Source organism: Juglans regia, chromosome 4, assembly GCF_001411555.2.
Source record: "Juglans regia cultivar Chandler chromosome 4, Walnut 2.0, whole genome shotgun sequence".
Lineage (NCBI taxonomy): Eukaryota > Viridiplantae > Streptophyta > Magnoliopsida > Fagales > Juglandaceae > Juglans > Juglans regia.
Window position 1 is genome coordinate 21,432,054 of NC_049904.1, and position 21,977 is coordinate 21,454,030.

The following is a 21,977-nucleotide window of genomic DNA, read 5'->3' on the forward strand; positions in this document are numbered from 1 at the left end:
ACAGACTATGTGGCGTATCTCCAGGAATCTGAATTTGACATTGGGACAAGTAAAGATCCACTAATGTTTTCACAAGATATAGAGAGAAATAATTCTAGTAAATGGATCGATGCCATGAAAGAAGAATTGAAATCCATGGATCAAAATCAAGTCTGGGATCTCGTTGAATTTCCTGAAGGGAGTAAAAGAGTCGGGTGTAAATGGGTCTTTAAGACCAAACACGACTCAAAAGGCAATATTGAACGGTATAAGGCCAGACTTGTTGCCAAGGGCTTCACTCAAAAAGAAGGCATTGATTACAAAGAGACATTTTCTCCAGTATCTAAAAAGGACCCTTTTAGGATCATTACGGCATTGGTGGCTCATTATGATTTAGAGTTACACCAGATAGATGTGAAAACGACATTTTTAAATGGAAGTTTAGATGAAGAGGTCTACATGGAGCAGCCAGAAGGCTACTCAGAAAAGGGCAAAGATCACCTAGTATGTAAGCTTAAGAAATCAATATACGGGCTTAAGCAAACATCCCGAAAATGGTATTTAAAGTTCAATGATACCATTACTGTCTTTGGATTTAAAGAAAACATTGTTGATCGATGTATATACCTAAAGGTTAGTGGGAGTAAGTTCATAATTTTGATCCTGTATGTTGATGATATCTTGTTGGCTAGCAGTGATCTTGGCTTACTTTATGAAACTAAGGGTTTTCTCTCTAAGAACTTTGAAATGAAAGATATGGGTGAGACATCCTTTGTGATCAGAATCAAAATTTTTCGAGATCGAAAACAAGAACTGTTGGGATTGTCTCAGAAAAATTACATAGAAAGAGTTCTTGAGAGATTTGGCATGAAAAGTTGTTCATCACTGGACACTCCAATATCAAAAGGTGATAAGTTTAGCTTATCACAATGTCCTAAAAATGAGTGGGAGCGTAAAGAGATGGCAAAAATCCCCTATGCTTCAGTCGTGGGGAGCTTGATATATGCACAAATTTGCACGATGCCAGATATTAGTTTGCAGTTGGCATGCTTGGGCGCTACCAAAGTAACCCAGGGATGTCTCATTGGAAAGTAGCGAAGAGGGTATTGCGATACTTACAAGGAACTAAGGATTACCAGCTTACCTTTAGAAGAACTGACAGTTTGGAGGTAACTGGATACTCAGACTCTGATTTTACTAGTTGCTCTGATAGTAGGAAATCCACTTCAGGTTATGTTTTTCTGCTGGCTGGTGGAGCGATCTCATGGTGAAGTATGAAGCAAACAATCACTGCTTCATCTATAATGGAGGCTGAGTTTGTGGTGGCTGGGGAACTTTATTTCAGGGCTTGGAGTTGTCAACTCTATAGCCAAGCCATTGAGAATTTATTGTGATAATTCCTCTGCAGTATCTTTCTCCAAAAACGATAGGTATTCGAAAGGTGCCAAGCACATGGAGCACAAATACCTAAGCGTTAAGGAGGAAATACAGAAACAAATAATGGCCATAGAACATATTAGTACTATGCTTATGATAGCTGACCTATTGACAAAGGGTCTAGTAGTGAAGCAGTTTAAGGAACATGTTGATAGAATGAGTCTTATGATATGAACATGTTAATGAGCTTGTAGATGTTTTGAATTCTATTTGGACACTTAATGATATCTATTATGGTTATTTTGTTTCTGTTTTCTTGTCTTTCCACTTTATATGTACATTAAATGGTGTGGATGAATGATGACAAGATAATATCTACAATGGACATGAATTGGAACCCAAGTCATTATAGTATTAGCCTTAATTATCCCAATCAAAGATCATGTTAAATTAAGTTACTTGTGTTGGGTTACATGGAAGGGAATTTGTTGATTATATAACAGAGGACCGCCATAAATCGCATCAGTAGCTAGTTTGACATTGATATTATGAAACTCATGAAATGTATTTTAAGCTATGAAAAATTTCAGGAAATGAATTTGCACAGTATGGTTAATTTCCTGTAATAAACTCATGAATGGAAAATATCATTTATGGGCGTATGGGCCAAGTGGGAGAATGTAAGAGTTCTATTTGAACTCTATGTCCCACTCACCCATTCATGATAGAGTTTTGAATGGTTCAAAGAGTTATAATGGGATAAAAATTCCTAAGAGATAATATTAACTCTTGATCTCTAATTATAGTCAAACTCAAAGACTTAGATTTCATGATGGCTAGAAATCTATAAATAGCACTGACGAGTTAAAGGATTCTCACCTACAACATTAGAGTGCCTTTAGCCATCGGGAGACACTAGTGAGGCCAAGTTGCTACAGTGATCCTACTCTCATAGCCAGATTCATTTCTTCATCAAACAGATGGAGAAAGGTACATCCTTTACTGTTGTTGTTTACTATTGTGGATCATAGAAAATCAAAGATCCAGTTATTAATATTCATGTTAAAATATCTAACATCTCTCTCTCAGTGTCGCGCTGTTGTGACCACAGTCGTCCACCGCCCAGCCCTTTGCCCCGCTGCACGTTTCACTTTTCTCTCGGTGAGCCTCTGTGCATTTATTAGTCTCTGTTTCTTTTCACAGTGTTGATAGGTTAGTTTATGCACGGAAGTTGCGATGCAAGTCTTTAGGTTAAAATAAAAACAAGTATTTTAATTACATTATTACCCTTCGAGTAAGTTGTGTTAGTATGTTTTAAACTTTTAATATATATACTTGTAGACTCGATTTTATTTATGTTTACAGATACATCTTAAGTATTTCAACATGTTATTAAGTAAAGATTTATTTTAAGAGTAAACAATATTGGTGTAGTGTTATTTTTATACTTTAGAAATGATTTAGTCTATTTAAAAATAGTAATGGTTTATTTTAAAATATTTTGGGATAATTATATTATCTACCATTAAACTTTATAATTCGTTTTCAATAATAAATAGGTCAAACTTTTAAATGTTTTAGTCAAAGTTATTAAATCAATATTGATTATTTTAGAAAGTGATGATTTATAATTTGAGCTTATGAAATTTTAAGTTTTGTGGAATTAAATAGGTTATTTTAGAAGTTTAGGATTAAATATCGAAATACGTGATTAATTGAAAATTGATGAGAATTACGTGATTATTTTATAGGTGACGATTAATTATTGTTTGACATTTTTTAGAAAAATTCGAAATAGATAAGAAGTCTACATGATTAATTTTTTAAACTATCTCAGTTATTTGTTCTGCATTACTCATGAGATTATGTTTAAGAAGAAAGTGTTTTTTATCATGACTGATGTAGACATGAGCTTATTTTTTGTAGTCTGTTTCTGAACTTTGAAAATGATAGCGAATATGAAATTTTGTGTATAAACTATGTACTGATATGATTTTGTTCTGTTTTGAAGATTTTCTGTACTCTGATATGATCTGATGTGATTTCTGAAAAACCTCAGGCATAACATTCTGTTTCTGTTTTTATTCCATTTTGACCTTACCATAGGTATAAAACTGTAGCCTCTGTTCAGGTTGGTACCAACTTTTTCTGTTTCTGGTCCACCCACTTTGGAAACAAAGTGGTTTTCTGCATGGTCTTTCTTATGTGCACACTCAGTGCTCCGAGAATGAATAAGGGGAAGATTCACATTCTATTTTTGCTCGGTTAGCTACCGGGGTTTGCACAATACTACCACGAGGGTTAAACATGGTATTTGTTCTGATATGATAAGATAAGATGTGATGTTTCAGTTTATGTTATGCCAATGAGATTTCGATTATGAATATTTTTGAACTTTCGCTCTGATATTTTTAATAACACGTTATGACGCTTCATTTTGAAAACAAATATTCTGATTATGCATTCTGAAAGAAAATATTTTTATTTTTGCATTCTGAACTCTGTAAATGCTCATGTTTACACACTAGTATATGTTCTCTACTTACTGAGTTATTGATAACTCACCCTTATCTCCAAATATTTTTTAGACAATTTTGATGGTTCAGCTGGAGAATAAGATTAGGAAGTTTTAGCAAGATGTGATGATCATAATGGAATAGGTGCCTTAGGGTACAAGTCCTTATTTGAGACTCGTAGTAGTAAATTGAATTATTTTTGGTTATCTTGATTTGATGAATTAAGGATATGTTCGAGTCTTTGGAGAGTTTTTAATTTATGTTATTGAAAATTTCTTTATTGTCCTTATGAAGGAACATAAATTTTTGGGTTGAGTAAATGAATTGATATTTTTTGAAAGCTTCTCGATTTTATAGTTGTGTTATTGATGTTGATGTTAAGTATTAAGAGCTAACTCTCCTGACCACCTGGATTGAGGCGTTACAGATGGTATCAGAGACATGTTAGAGATTCTGTATACTATAAACCTTGGAGGTTTAGATATATGTGGGTTTAGGAAGAAACTTTAGATTTGAGGAGTAGAATTTTAAAGAATAAGAGATGATTATGTGGATACTTAATGTTTTATATTTTGCAAACTTTATGATTTAGTTTTGAGATTTTGAGGTTAGGGATTTTTGATCCGACAAGCTTACTTTGTGGACTATTGGAGATAATCTTTATATGATTAATTTAAGGTTTAGATTTTTGAGGTTTAGATTCTAAGACGTAAGACAGTTTAGAGCGATGTCGGGTTTACAATTATAGAGGATAAAAAGGACTATCTGAGTTGATCAAAGAAATGGCTAAGAATGGTTAAATCAAGGTCAAGATTTCATTGATTCATTTATTTATTTTTAACTTGTTTTTAAATATTTTAGCTGGTATTTATAAATTTATTTTCTTTCCCTAGAACGTTTAACTGAGTTTAACATCTCAGGATGGCTGTTCGTTGTCGAGTTCGAAACTTTGGAGATTTGAGATTCAGAGATGGTACATACTTTAAAAGTAATTTTGAGGAGATTTCAAGTTGTAGAATTCTATAGGCTCCAGGATATGATTTTTTTTTTTTTTTTTTTATGATCTGTAAGGTTTTAGCACTTGCGGACCCATGGAATGAGTTCCACAAAATCTGAGGTTTTAGATTTTGCATAATTTAAGGAAATAATTTTTATGATATTTGAGATTTTAGTTCCGGTAGGCGTATTTTGTGGACTGTAAGAAATAATTCTGACAGAGTTTAAGGTTTAGATTTTATGTTGACTTCGTGGAACGAATTTTGATTAGGAACTGGAGGTTTAAACTTGTGATATTGATGTATTAGAGGCTACAAATATGTTGGGAGATTTTGTGAAATTAAATTTGGTGACTTAAAAAAAAAAAGTCTATGGACTGGTTAAATGTGGAGGTTAGTTCTTTTCAGATGTACTTGATTTGAAATACAATGTGTTTAGGACTACAAGTTTTTAGAGTGCGCAGTGGAAGCGTGGCTTTGGTGACTTGATAATTTGACAGTCTATTTCGATATTTGTAAATGGTTCATAGATTATGTGGAGAGTTCAAAATATTTTTAGGTTTTTAATTATATTATTGAGGTTTTTATATTAGGTGGAGCATTTGAGATTTATTATATGGTCTTTAATTGCATTATTGAGGTTTATATTTTAGACTTGAAATGGCAGTGTGCGCAAACGTGTACGGCTAGGGAAAATATGGGAGAATACAATCGACAATATTAGAGGGTTAGATTTTGGAATATTAGGTTCGACAATTTTGAAATATTTATTAGGTTCGACAATATGATTGACGATTGTGATAGGTATGGAATGGTTGTAGTGGATAAATATTTAGGCCTTGCTCATGGTACTAGCAAATTTCGATGACGAATTTTTTTTTAAGAGGGGGAGAATGTAACACTCAGACCCAACCAACCCTTTTTTTTTTTAATAATTTTGGGCTTATGCGTATGATAAATCCTATTGAGTGTTTGAGAATATTTTTTTTGGATTAGAATACAGATTTAAATTTTTTTTTTTTGTTTTAGTGGTTTATGATTTTTTTTCCCCCACCCCGCACCAGTCTACCCCCATGCACATGCACGTTTTTTTTTTTCCCGTTTTCGTTTGTTCCTCATCACCTATATAAGTATACCTTTTACACCTTCATGCTCTGTCACCTCCTTCAAGTTCTAGGGTTGTAGCAGTCCCTGCTACAACTTCAGCAAGCAACAACCCCATTGGAATCCCATGCCCTGCAGCTCAGCCAGTCCCACCTCCAGGCCAACCCTCCACGCCGTGGTAAGCCTACGCCATAGCCTCCACCCCACGTACTCTTCTACCCAGATCTGCACCACTGCAAGCCTATACCGGAAGCAACCTTGCCACAGCACTTGAAGCAGCCGTAGCCTTCCTCTCCACCCTCGAAAATAGCCCAAACGGTTGCCACCATCACCAACTTTCATGGGAAGCAGAAACTGCAGTTGCTCTATTTTGAAGCCATGGAGACAGAGCATCATCGTCAAACCGAGAGACATGCCTTGCCATAGTTGGGCAGCGACGCCATAGTCAACAGCAACAGATGATGTCGGAGATTAAACCTCCACTGCCCAGTGATGTCCAGCGGCACCGTCTGAAGCCCGTGCACGCCACTTGATGTGTACAACTCTCTCTCTCTCAGTGTTATTCCACCGCAAGCCACTGCAAACCACCATCTTTCACACTGAAAACCATCATAAAAGCAGCAGCAATCCCTAGCTGTGACACCCTCGTCACCCTGTGCCGATCGGTGAGGGCACTGACTCTCCTCCATTTTTGTTTCCCTCACGGTTACTCTCTCTCACTCTCCGTGCTCTCTTGCTTATCAGCCTCTCTCTCTCTCTCTCATTAGTTGGTCTCTCTCTCTCAGTGCCCCGCCGCCGTGACCACTATCGTCCACCGCCCAGCCCTTTCCCTCACCGCACATTTTACTTCTCTCTCAGTGAGCCTCCGTGCGTTTATTAGTCTCTGTTTCTTTTCATAGTGTTGATAGGATAGTTTACACACGGAAATTGTGATGCAAGTCTTTAGGTTAAAATAAAAACAAGTGTTTTAATTAAATTATTACCCTTCGAGTAAGCTGTGTTAGTATGTTTTAAACTTTTAATATATATATTAGTAGACTCTATTTTATTTATGTTTACGGAGACATCTTAAGTATTTTAACATGTTATTTAGTAAAGATTTATTTTAAGAGTAAACAATATTGGTGTAATGTTATTTTTACACTTTATAAATGATTTAGTCTATTTAAAAATAGTTAGGGTTTATTTAAAATTTTTTGGATTAATTATATTATCTAGTATTAAACTTTATAGTTCTTTTTCAGTAATAAATAGATCAAACATTTAAATGTTTTAGTCAAAGTTATTAAATCAATATTGATGATTTTAGAAAGTGATGATTTATAATTTGAAGTTATGAAATTTTAGGTTTTGAGGAATTAAATAGGTTATTTTAGAAGCTTAGGATTAAATATCGAAATACGTGATTAATTGAAAATTTACGAGAATTACATAATTATTTTATAGGTGACGATTAATTATTGTTTGACATTTTTTAGGAAAATTCAGAAAAAGCTAAGAAGTTTAGGTAAGCGGGGTTCTTATGCTGGACTTTGCATTAAAATAAAATGAGTTGAGGTTGATTTTTGAAAAATATACATATTTCGTTATGAAAATAAATTTGAACTACCTCAGTTATTTGATCTGCATTACTCTTGAGATTATATTTAAGAAGAAAGTGTTTTCTATATCATGAGCTTATTTTTGGTATTCTGTTTCTGAACTTTGAAAAGGAGAGCGAATATAAAATTTTGGGCATAAATTATGTTGTGACATGATTTTGTTATGTTATGAAGATTTTTGTACTCTGATATGATTTGATGTGATCTCTGAAAAACCTCTAACATAACATTTTGTTTCTGTTTCTGTTCTATTCTGACCTTACCACGGGTGTAAAGCTGTGGCCTCTGTTCGGGTTGGTACCAACGTTTCTGTTTCTGGTGCACCCATTTTGAAAACAAAGTGATTTTCTGCGTGGTCATTTGTATATATACACTCAGGGCTCCGAGAATGAATAAGGGGAAGATTCACATTCTCTTTCTGCTTGGTTAGCTACCGGAATTTGCACAACCCTACCACGGGGGATAAACATGGTATTTATTTTGATATGATAAGATACAATGTGATGTTTCAGTTTATGCTATGCCAATGAGATTTTGATTATGAATATTTTTGAACTTTCGCTCTAATATTTTTAATAACACATTATGACGCTGTATTTTGAAAACAAATATTCTGATTATGCATTCTGAAAGAAAATATTTTGTTCTGCATTCTAAACTCTATAAATGCTCATGTTTACATACTAGTATATGTTCTCTACTTACTGAGTTGTTGATAACTCATCCCTTATCTCCAAATATTTTTCAGATAATTTTTATGATTCAGCTGGAGAACAATAGTAGGAAGTTTTAGTAAGGTGTGATGATCATAGTGGAATAAGTGCCTGAGGACACAAGTGCCTATTTGAGAGTCATAGCAGTAAATTGATTTATTTTCGGTTATTTTGATTTGATGAATTAAGGATATTTTCGAGTCTTCGGAGAGTTTTTAATTTATGTTATTGAGAATTTATTTATTGTCCTAATGAAGGAACATAAATTTTTGGGTTGAGTAAATGAATTGATATTTTTTGAAAGTTTCTGGATTTTATAGTTGTGTTATCGAAATTGATATTAAGTATTAAGAGCTAACTCACCGGACCTCCAGGATCAGGGTGTTACAGTTGGTATCAGGAACATGTTAGAGATTCTACATACTATAAACCTTGGAGGTTTTGATATCTGTGGGTTTAGTAAGAAACTTTAGATTTGAGGTGTAGAATTTTAAAGAATAAGAGATGATTATGTTGATACTTAAGGTTTTATATTTTGCAGATTTTATGATTGAGTTTTGAGATTTTGAGGTTAGGGATTTTAGATCCGACAAGCTTACTTTGTGGACTATAGGAGATAATCTTTATAAGATTAATTTAAGGTTTAGATTTTTTAGGTTTAGATTCTAAGACGTAAGACAGGTTAGAGCGATGTCGGGTTTACAATTATAGAGGGTAGGAAGGACTATATGAGTTGATTAAAGAAATGGCTAAGTATGGTAATTAGGTTCGACAATTTTGGAATAGTAATTAGGTTCGACATTATGATTGACGATTGTGATAGGTATGGAATGGTTGTAGTGGATAAATATTTAGGCCTTACTCATGGTACTAGCAAATTTTGAGGACGATTTTTTTTTTAAGGGAGGAGAATGTAACACTCGTACCCAACCAAACCTTTTTTTTTTTTATTAATTTTGGGCTTGTGCGTATGAAAACTCCAATTAAGTGTTTGAGTATATTTTTTTCGGATTAGAATATGGATTTTTTTTTTTTTTTGGTTTAGTGGTTTATGATTTTTTTTCCGCCACCCCGCACCAATCTACCCCCATGCACGTGCACGTTTGTTTTTCCGTTTTCGTTTGTTCCTCATCACCTATATAAATACACCTTTTACACCTTCATGCTCGGTTGCCACCTTCAAGTTCTAGGGTTACAACAGCCCCTGCTATAACTTCAGCAAGCCGCAGCCCCATTGGAATCCCATGCACAGCAGCTCAGCCAGTCCCACCTCCTGGCCAACCCTCCACGTCGTGGTAAGCCTGCGCCACAGCCTCCACCCCACGTAAACTTCTACCCAGATCCGCACCACTGCAAGCCTATACCGGAAGCAACCTTGTCGCAGCACCTTAAGCAGCCGTTGCCTTCCTCTCAACCTCGGAAACAACGCAAACAGTTGCCACCATTACCAACTTTCGTGGGAAGCGGAAACTAGAATTGCTCTGTTTTGAAAACATGGAGACAGAGCATCATCGTCAAACCGAGAGACATGCCTTGCCATAGTTGGGCAGCGACGCCATAGTCAACAGCAGTAGATGATGCCGGAGATTAAGCCTCCATCGCCCAGTGATGTCCAGCGCCACTGTCTGAAGCCCCATGCACTCCGCGTGATGTGTACAACTCTCTCTCTCAGTGTTATTCCACCGCAAGCCACTGCAAACCACCATCTTTCGCGCCGAAAACCACCGTAAAAGCAGCAGCAATCACTGGTTGTGACACACTCCACCCCGTGCCGATCAGTGAGGCCAGTGACTCTCCTCCATTTTTGTTTCCCTCATGATTACTCTCTCTCTCACTCTCCAGGCTCTCTCGCTTATCGCCCTCTCTCTCTCTCTCAGTGCCCCGCCACCGTGACCACTGTCGTCCACCACCTTGCCCTTTGCCCTGCCGCACGTTTTACTTCTCTCTCGATGAGCCTCCGTGTGTTTATTAGTCTCTGTTTCTTTTCGCAATGTTGATAGGATAGTTTACGTGCGGAAGTTGTGATGCAAGTCTTTAGGTTAAAATAAAAACAAGTGTTTTAATTAAATTATTACCCTTCGAGTAAGCTGTGTTAGTCTGTTTTAAACTTTTAATATATATATTAGTAGACTCGATTTTATTTATGTTTACAGAGACATCTTAAGTATTTTAACATGTTATTTAGTAAGGATTTATTTTAAGAGTAAACAATATTGGTGTAATTTTATTTTTACACTTTAGAAATGATTTAGTCTTTTTAAAAATAGTTATGGTTTATTTAAAAATATTTTGGGATAATTATATTATCTAGTATTAAACTTTATAGCTCATTTTCAATAATAAATAGGTCAAACTTTTAAATGATTTAGTCAAAGTTATTAAATCAATATTGATGATTTTAGAAAGAGATGATTTATAATTTAAGGTTATGAAATTTTAGGTTTTGAGGAATTAAATAGGTTATTTTAGAAGCTTTGGATTAACTATCGAAATACATGATTAATTGAAAATTTACGAGAATTACATGATTATTTTATAGGTGAAGATTAATTATTGTTCGACATTTTTTAGGAAAATTCCGAAAAAGCTAAGAAGTCCATGTAAGTGAGATTCCTATGCTCGACTTTGCATTAAAAGAAAATGAGCTGAGGTTGATTTTTGAAAAATATACATATTTCGTTATGAAAATAAATTTGAACTACCTCAGTTATTTGTTCTGCATTACTAATGAGATTCTCTTTAAGAAGAAATTGTTTTCTGTCATGACCGGTATAGACACAAGCTTATTTTTGGTATTCTATTTCCGATCTTTGAAAAAAAGAGCGAATATGAAATTTTGTTCATAAATTATGTTGTAAAATGATTTTGTTCTATTCTGAAGATTTTTATACTCTGATATGATCTGATGTGATCTCTGAAAAACCTCTAACATCACATTCTGTTTCTATTTTTGTTATGTTCTGACCTTACCACGGGTGTAAAGTTGTAGCCTCTGTTCGGGTTGGTACCAACTTTTATGTTTCTGGTGCACCCATTTTGGAAACAAAGTGGTTTTCTGCGTGATCTTTCTTATGTACACACTCGAGGCTCCGAGAATGAATAAGGAAAACATTCACATTCTCTTTCTGCTTGGTTAGCTACCGGGATTTGCACAATCCTACCACGGGGGATAAACATGATATTTGTTCTGATATGATAAGATAAGATGTAATGTTTCAGTTCATGCTATGCCAATGAGATTTTGATTATGAATATTTTTGAACTTTCGCTCTGATATTTTTAATAACACATTATGACGCTGCATTTTGAAAACAAATATTCTGATTATGCATTCTGAAAGAAAATATTTTGTTTTGCATTCAGAACTCTGTAAATGCTCATGTTTACACACTAGTATATGTTATCTGCTTACTGAATTGTTGATTACTCACCCCTTATCTCGAAATAGTTTTCAGATAATTTTAATGGTTCAGCTGGAGAACAAGAGTAGAAAGTTTTAGTAATGTGTGATGATCATAGTGGAATAAGTGCCTGAGGGTACAAGTCCTTATTTGAGAGTCTTTGCAGTAAATTGATTTATTTTCGGTTATTTTGATTTGATGAATTAAGGAGATTTTCGAGTCTTTGGAGAGTTTTTAATTTATGTTATTGAGAATTTATTTATTGTCCTAATGAAGGAACATAGATTTTTGGGTTGAGTAAATGAATTGATATTTTTTGAAAGTTTTTGGATTTTATAGTTGTGCTATTGAAGTTGATATTAAGTGTTAAGAGCTAACTCACCGGACATCCGGGATCGGGGCGTTACAGTTGGTATCAGAGACAGGTTAGAGATTCTGCATATTATAAACCTTGGAGGTTTAGATATCTGAGGGTTTAGGAAGAAACTTTAGATTTGAGGTGTAGAATTTTAAAGAATAAGAGATGATTATGTGGATACTTATGTTTTTATATTTTGCAGACTTTATGATTGAGTTTTGAGATTTTGAGGTTAGAGATTTTAGATCCGACAAGCTTACTCTGTGGACTATAGGAGATCATCTTTATAAGATTAATTTTAGGTTTAGATTTTTGCGGTTTAGATTCTAAGACGTAAGACAGTTTAGAGCGATGTCGGGTTTACAATTATAGAGGGTAAGAAGAACTATATGAGTTGATTAAAGAAATGGCTAAGAATGGTCAAAACAAGTTCAAGATTTCATTGATTCATTCATTTATTTTTAACTTGTTTTTAAATATTTTAGCTGGTATTTATATTTTGTTTTCTTTCCTTAGAACGTTTAACTGAGTTTAAGATCTCAAGAAGGCTTCTCGTCGTCGAGTTCGAAACTTTGGAGATTTGAGATTATGAGATGGTACATACTTTAAAAGTAGTTTTGAGGAGATTTAAGGTTGTAGAATTCTGCAGGCTCCAGGATATGTTTTTTTTTTTTGATGATATGTAAGGTTTTAGCAATTGCGGACCCATTGAATGAGTTCCACAAAATCTGAGGTTTTAGATTTTGCATAATTTAAGGAAAAACTTTTTATGACATTTGAGATTTTAATTCCGGTAGACATATTCTGTGGACTGTAAGAAATAATTCTAACAGAGTTTCAGGTTTAGATTTTATGTTGACTTCGTGGAACGGATTTTGATTAGGAACTGGAGGTTTAAACTTGTGATATTGATGTATTAGAGGCTACATACATGTTGGGAGATTTTGCAAAATTAAATTTGGTGACTTTAAAAAAAAAAAGTGTATGGACTGGTTAAATGTGGTGGTTAGTTCTTTTCAGATGTACTTGATTTGAAATACAATGTGTTTAGGACTACAAGTTGTTAGAGTGCACCGCAAAAACGTGGCTTTGGTGACTCGATAATTTGACAGTCTATTTCAATATTTGTGAATGGTTCATAGATTATGTGGAGAGTTCCAAATTATTTCATGTTTTTAATTATATTATTGTGGTTTTTATATTAGGTGGAGAATTTGAAATTTATTATTTGGTCTTTAATTGCATTATTAAGGTTTATATTTTAGACTTGAAATGGCAATGTGCGCGAACGTGTATGGCTAGGGAAAATATGGGAGAATACGATCGACAATATTGGAGGTTTAGAATTTGGAATATTAGGTTCGACAAAGGAATTTTGATTATGAATATTTTTGAACTTTCACTTTGATAATTTTTATAACATGTTATGATGCTGCATTTTGAAAACAAATATTCTGATTATGCATTCTTAAAGAAAATATTTTGTTCTGCATTCTGAACTCTGTAAATGCTCATGTTTACACACTAGCTTATGTTCTCTGCTTACTGTGTTGTTGATAACTCACCATTTATCTCCAAATATTTTTCAGATAATTTTGATGGTTCAACTGGAGAACAAGTAGGAAGTTTTAGCAAGGTGTGATAATCATAGTGGAATATTTTGATTTGATGAATTAAGGATATTTTCGAGTCTTTGGAGAGTTTTTAATTTATGTTATTGAGAATTTCTTTATTGTCCTTATGAAACAACATAGATTTTTGGGTTGAGTAAATGAATTGATAATTTTTGAAAGTTTCTAGATTTTATAGTTGTGTTATTGAAGTTAATATTAAGTATTAAGAGCTAACTCTCCGGACCTCCGGGTTCGAGGCATTACATTGGCTGTTCGACTACTTACCTCAACCTTCGTAACGGCCAAGTGCTGGTCGAGCTCTAGTTTGCTCGACAATTACCTTCCATATGGTGTCAACAAGAGGGTGTAGGTTCAGTCACAAATTGCTCAACTGCTTACCTCCCCATGAGCTTCAAAGAGGCGAGTCTAGTCTTTAGGTTGCTCAACCTCCCTCATGGCGGAGTCTGTGTCTAGCTTCTTGGCTTCTTGACTACTTACCCTGATCTCCGTCACGTCGACGTGCGGGTCCAACTTCAGCCTACCCGACACTTACCTTCCCAACGTCGTCAACAGGCGGGTGCAACTCTAATCCCAAACTGCCTAACTACTTACCTACCCATGAGACTCAAAGAGGCGAGTTTAGTCTCTAGGTTGCTCGACCTCTCACACAGCGGAGTGCGGGTCCAGCCTCTTGGCTACCCAACTACTTATCCCAACCTCTGCCACGGCGAAGTGAGGGTCCAGCTTCTAAGTTTCCTGATTACTTACCTCCCTGTGAGGCTCAAAGAGGTGGGTTTAGTCTCCAGGCTGCTCGACCACTCTCACGGCATAGTACAGATCCAATTCTTCGACTGCCCGATGTTACTCCTGGGACGACATCTCCTCCAGCAAACACCAAGAGTTTACAATCACGCCATAACCATTGTCTCAGACCTTCACCACAATACAGCAAGACTATTCAGGTTTGCAAATTCCACACTTTGAGAGTTATTTACGCTAACTACTTTGGCTTTTGCAGCACGGTCAAACATCTCATACTTACCTCCCTATGAGGCTTAAAGAGGTGGGTTTAGTCTCCAAGTTGCCTGACCTCTCTCACGACGTAGTGTAGATTCAGTCTTTCAATAGCCCGGCGTTATTCCCAAGAAGACATCTCCTCCAACAAATGTCGAGCATTTACCATCGCGCCATAACCACTGTCTCAGACAGTCACCACACCCACGCAAGGCGATTCATGTTTGCAAATTCAACACTTATGATTGGGAATTACCTACGCTAACTTGTCAAGCGTCTACTACTTACCTCCTCATGAGGCTTAAAGAGGCGGGTTTGGTCTCCATGCTACCCAACCTCTCTCACGGCATAGCGCGGCTCCAATCTTTTGGCTACCCAACATTACTCCTGGGACAGTATTTCCTTCAACAAACGCTATGTGTTTAACACTCGTGCCACAACTGCCTCATTCAAGTTTTGTTCATGAACAAATCAACAAGCGGGAAAGGTCAAGGACTGCCCAACCACCCCAGATGCCAAACAGACGGGCATGTCACTTGAATTCGAGACCTTCTCGCTCCAAGCCGAGCTCCAAGCTTGTACCTTACGCGGTCGAGTCAATCTCCAACACATATTCCTCCAAAGACGAGTTCTGCGCTCATACCTAATGCAGTCGAGCTAACCTCTCACTAATCTCGCTAAGCCAAGGTATGCACTTGCACTCTACGTGGTCGAGCCTATCCCTCACCAAAGTCAAGCTCAATGCTCACACATTATGCAATCGAGCCTATTTCCTGCCTAGCCTTGCACTCCACGTGGTTGAGCCTATCATTTCCCGCCAAAGACGAGCTCTGTGCTAGTGCCTAATGCAGTCGAGCTAGCCTCCCACTTTTCTCGACAAGACAAGCTCTGCGCTCGTACCTAATGCAGTCGAACCGATCTCCCACCTAGCCTCGCACTTGGAAATATTAATTGCTTAACGTAAGTGAAATTGATAACTAACGACTTGCTCTCAAAATGTATTTCTCTTCAAACTTTAGTGGATTATTTCGTTTGCATATTTTATCTTTAAAGATTCTCAAGGTTTTCTGTTGGAACAAATCGCACTTAAAAATGGCAGAGAATTGGAGTAGATAAAATATATGTGGCCCAAAATGGTTTTCTAAACCCAGCCCAGGGTTAAGGGTCTCATTAGAAGGGAAGAAAAGATAAGGAATGAGGGGACAAAAAGCTAAAGAATGACAATATGTCAGCAGGAAAATGAGAGTTGTGACATAAAAAAGAGGACATGTGACATAAAGGAACAAGGGGCAAAAGATAAAAGGGAGGGAACCAGATGATTTCAGAGACTTCTTCTTCTGGACTTCTTCCAGACTATGACTTCGACCTTTTCTTCAGCTTCTTCAACCTGGGAACAAGAGCACCAATGACAGGCTCACCTTTAGAAATAGATCTCTGATCTCCATTGTAAAACGAGGATGAGTGACCATGAAAACTTGTAAAATAATCATATTATAGTGAAATCTCCCTCTAAACGACCCGTGGACGTAAGTTTTATACTAAACCACGTAAAATTGTGTCTCCATCTGTTTTACTTTTCTTGCATTTATTCATTGTTCATTGTCAAGGATGTAAGCACAATAATGCTATAACGAGCTGAGAATGACTATTTCCCTCCTTTCGATCCGTTGTGCTATTTTTATGCATTAACACATCTTTTGACCTTTAGAAAATTTTTGAGGTCAACCTTTTGAGCTAAAGAAATATGAATAACTCAACTCAAAAGCTCTTAAACTGATTGACAGAATTATTACTTTTTATAAATCTTTCCATATTTCAGTAGGAATTATCATATATAGCAGTAATACCACATCGTTACATGATGATCCAAGCATGTAGGAGAGGATAGTCATCTATTGGTTTGTTTAGTGTTCCATTATGTAAGCAGACTTGTTTTTAGTACAAATTCTCGTTGACATTGACTACCTCCCTCAATGAAATACAAGCACAATTCCTGAATTTTATCCATGACTAATAAAAACGGTTTGAAGGACCATCACAAAGATTAGAACTGGTAAAGAAAGAGAAGAGAAGTGATAGAGAATTTTACAAGAAATATGACATCTTGATCAATTGTGAAAAGTATTTTTCTAATATCATGACAAAACATGAGCACCCAATGAAGCTTATCTCAAGAACTGAATGAGAAGATAAAGAACAAGGCACAAAGTATAGAGGAAAAAAGAAAGCAGAGAAGAAAAATAGAATTTCATTTCAGTTATCCTTCCCCCCCCCAATAAGAGCAGCGGAGCTTGGCATACATGACTTAATTAGATAGGGCGACAGATGCTGCAAGATTTTAAATTTCCTAAATGTGGAAGTTTATTGCCGAATTGGTCCCGTTTGGATATAAAAACAGTTTCATTTCATCTCATATCACCATTACAAGTTTTTCAAATTTTCACACAAAATATAATAAACAATTCAATTTTTTCAACTTCCAAAACAAAAATAATATTAAAAAATAATATTCTATCAATATCTTACTCAACTTTCAAGTTTCATCTAAAACCATTTTATCCATCTCACTATCCAAATGGGGAAGTGAAGTAATGTGTGCAAATGGCTTAATTATTGCTTGGTAGCAAAAGATATACACAAGTTTTCAATTTGAATTGGGATGTTTTTTTTAAGTTAATTAGTTTCGTATAAAGAGTATATGATTTATACTAAGTTGTTTCAATTTATAAGTAAGATTTAATTAGTAGAGCTGATTGCAACTATTTCTGCAAGTCGTGCCGGTCTACAACTAGTTAATACCCGAAACATCAAATTCTATTTTGAGCAAGGACTATCCCTCATATATATACTTGATAATTACTCTAGAGTAAAATGTATTAAAGGAAAGTAGAATTTGCATATTTACGACTAAATTTAAATGACAAGAAAATAAAAATAAAAATAAAAAAGCTTTCATTTATTCCTAGAAGTTCAATAACTTGGAAGCTTACAAATTGTCCACTTATCATGTTTGTCTTGGACTTGGTCTGGGCATTGCTAGATTTTGGGCTCTATTGATTTATTTGGGTTTGTCGCTTATGTCCAAAACCAGAACCCTTCTGAAAAGAACTAGAACACTTGCAAATTAAGATGCCGGACTCTAAAGTTGTCACTCCAGAAATATGCATTCAAGTCAAGTCTAACTTACAGTTGGAATATATTAATTATATACCTGAAAATATAGTTATTATCTTCGGTTGAGTGAGATTGATTTTTTTCATTTTTTATTTTTATCTCCTAAGCATATGTAAGTGAGAGGATGATAATGAAAATGTAGAGTTATCAATCAATAACTGAATTTATTATTCTTGAAAAAAGAGTTGATCTAATGGTCGACAGAAAATACGATAAAAATAAGATGTAAGTCTCGTATATATCATATCTTGTATAATTATCTAGATTTCTGAATACATTAAAGGAGAAATCTAGAAGGACTAGAGTGATTTTAAAAAAAATGTATTCAAGACAAGAAAATTTAGCAGAAGATACTATTGAAATGCCCTACTATTTTCGGAATTGGTCTATTTGGCAAATTTGTTTGTAAAGAAATTGACATTTTGGAATAGAAAAGTTCTTCTCATCAGTTACTATTCACTACCTCAGACCTTACACCTCCACACCCTGTGGAAAAAAAAAAAATATAAGTGTGGGATATGAAAGTAAATAGTGACTGATGCATAACATTCATCTTTGAAATAAAGTTATGGCGACCAGAGATTGTTACTCAAATATTTTCTACAATTTGAATGAGATTAATATAGTATGTGGCCCACGCGATTAATGTATTTAATGTTGAAATTAATATTACTTATGAGTACTAATACTCAGTGCCGTGAGCTTCATATTGTCTATTATGAAATAACGCTACAAAAATCTCAAAACTTTGAGAATTTGAGCTGAAAATGCAAAAGCCTAATCATTGCATAAAAAAACAACTAAACAAGAATCAAAACCTGAATTAAAATAACCTCAACTTGCAACGATTTGACTACTCAAGATAGTATAATACCATCAACACAGAACCTATTAATCTAGTACCTCTTTTTTAATGATCGAAACTGTTTTAATAAAAAAGTTTTAAGAGAAATGATAAATCATATACATACAATCTATTTTACATCCCTTTACACAATTACATTTTTGATAAAATAATTTATATAAATAAAATGGTTTTATAAAAATACTCTTATGTTACAATGAAAAATACTCTCATTTTAAAATATTATATCATTATTACTGAAAAGTAATATATAATGCATTGACTTTGTCATATCCATTTGATCACATCATTGATACTGATAATTAATAAACATCTTGACCAATTAATAAACATCATGAATTGACTTTTCATTGGAATATCTTAATATATCTAGCCCCTAGTACACGGCAATCTTTAAGTCAAGGTCGCGCGGTCTTGGTAGTTGAAAACATGCATGGTTCCACATGATGTTGGTGACCCGGCTGGTATTGCCCGTGAAAGAATCTGTTGGCCAGTCGGCTTCAGTTTATCTATGCACTCAAAAGAGAAAAAGCTTTTTCCTTCTCCCAAAAAAAAATTTCATCTAATTGCAATTAATCAGTCTTAATTTCCCATGACAAAAAAAGCGTACAACCAAAACCATTCTGTCACAAATTTCGCATGCATGCGTTGGAGTGATGGATGACCGATCATCAAGGACTTGAAATCTCTCTCATTGTCACTACGAAACAGCTTTCAAGGCCTTATTGCAAACATCATGTCACAAATTGGTGAGCTTGCAATTCTTGCACCTGTCCCATATTAATGATCATCTGTCTGGGAAAATTTCAAAGTGGGGGAGCTTCGCTTCAAGTATGGTTTCATAATTCCTCTCAATTCATTTTAATTCATTATTATAATTTTTTCAAATTCTAACACAAAATATAATAAACAATTCAATTTTTTTAAATTCTAAAATAATAATAATATTAAAAAATAATATTCTAATAATGTTTTATCATCTCAACTCAACTTAACTCAACTCACTTTAACATCCAAACACAACCGAAATCCTTCCATGCTAGAGAGAGACGACTTGACCTATAGTCGGTCGATTGAGTTAATTAAGTTGAACGACGATAATTGAACGTTGAGGTATCATTTATTTATAACAAGTCTGAACATACTAGCTAGTAGATGATATCCATAACAATGATTATATTTATATGAATTCAAACAACATGATATACAGCAATGGTAGGTCATTTTTTTCCGTGTTTAAAAATTTAAGATATAATTACCATTTTCAAAGTTAAAAAATATATATATAAAAAAATATCATAAAAAATTAATAAACCCAATGTTTTCCAATTTTAAAGCAAACGGACTGAACCTGAATTTATTTGGAGCTGTTCTTAAATAGCTAAGCATTGACATTGTTAAGATTTGTTTGGGAACACAATTGTAACAACATATTTTCAGATTACTTTACTACTATTGATAAATAAACTATTTACTATTATTCACAAGCTACTCATTACTATTTTTACTATTATTCATAAATTATCTAAGATACTCTAGTATCTAAACAAAATTTAATTCTCATTTAGATAGTTAGTTGGTCACATCCCATCTCAACATCTAAATATTACTCAATTTATCTCTTATAATTTTTCATCTAATAATTACAACTTTTCTAAACTTCTATATAAAACATAAAAATTAATTAATTTTTTTAAATTTTAAAACAACATTGTATTAAAATAATATTTAAATTTATCATATTTTTATTTAATTTTTTATCGTTAATTTTTTAAAATTTAATAAACTTTTAACTCAAATTAGTTTATCTTATTATTATTTATAAATTTCATTTTATTGTCTCTTACCATCCAAATAACGCCTTGATCTCTTTTCTATTCAATTCAACGCAAGACGTCAAAAGAAGTAAATTAAACGTCATGGTGGCCCGCCGGAAGCGAGTCCATTTTTATGGGACACAGTACAGAAGACTACTTGCATGCCAACGGGCAACTTGACAGCTTTTTATGGAAGCAACTGGGCTTAACGTAAACATACACTAAATTCGATGGGACGACGGTTGGTGTCTAGCCTTCGAATTTGCTGCACACGCAATTTACTAGAACTCAACTTCTGTCCAGAAATTAATTTGTCAGAAACATTACTTTTTTTATAAGTAAATTTTATTAAATTAAAAATAAAAATATAAGAGGAAGATGCAAGGCGGTGATAAGCAGGTTTTTATAAAATAATATTATTTTCATAAGGTATATTATAAAAATATTCCTTACTTAAAAATATTATTATATAAAATAATGTGAAAAACATTGAGTATAAATAATTTAGCTTAAAAGTTTGGAACGTTAATTATTTTTAGGTTAGAAGAAATAGACTGAAATGTTGTGATGAAAGGCGCAACACAATTGGAGAACTATAAGCAACCATTTTAGATATTTGGTGGGCTGTGATTGTAATAGGATATAATAAAAAACAATACGATATTGCGTTAAATAATAAAACAAACAAAATAATATATTAAAAAAATTTATTTATGAAACCGACAAAATATAGAACCTTATTTAGTGATTTGTCTTTAATCTTTTTCTTAATAGAATGTGGAATAAGAAATGAAATTAAAGTAAAAGAAAACAGATCAGAACAAAAATTAAATTAAATAGATAAGTATTTGTTGAAGATGTTAAAAAAAACCGACCCAACAGTACTAATTTAAATTGATTATAAAATTTACAACAGTATTGCTTGATTCATTCATACTATGATTCATTGTAAGCATGGAGTTATTCATCCCGTACCCTTTTTGTGGACGGTTTCACTTTTGTCCTTGGGTATCTTAACATTTTGTGGACAATCTGACTGGAAATATTTTATTAGAATTTAGAAGATCAGATAAAACATATTGTATAAAATATTTTATAATTAAAAAATTGTTTAAAAATTATTTTTTAATTTTTTTTTTTTTTTTGAATTTTGAAAATTTGTATTGATTTTTATGTTTTGATATGAAGTTTGTGTGATAGACCCTTGTTCTGTAAATGACTTCTTTATTAGTGATTACTGCTTCGAGGGAGTCAGGCCTCAAGAAAGATGATCAAGAAGAAGAGAGAGAGAGAGTAAACCTAAGAGAGAGGGAGACAGAGAAATAAGAAGAGAATTAACACTTGAATACTAGAGTCGGCCTCAATCCCAACTCATGACTACCTTTTTATACTGCATCTATGAGAATACAATGCATAGGAGAGATTAAACACAAATCTCTTGGGATGAATA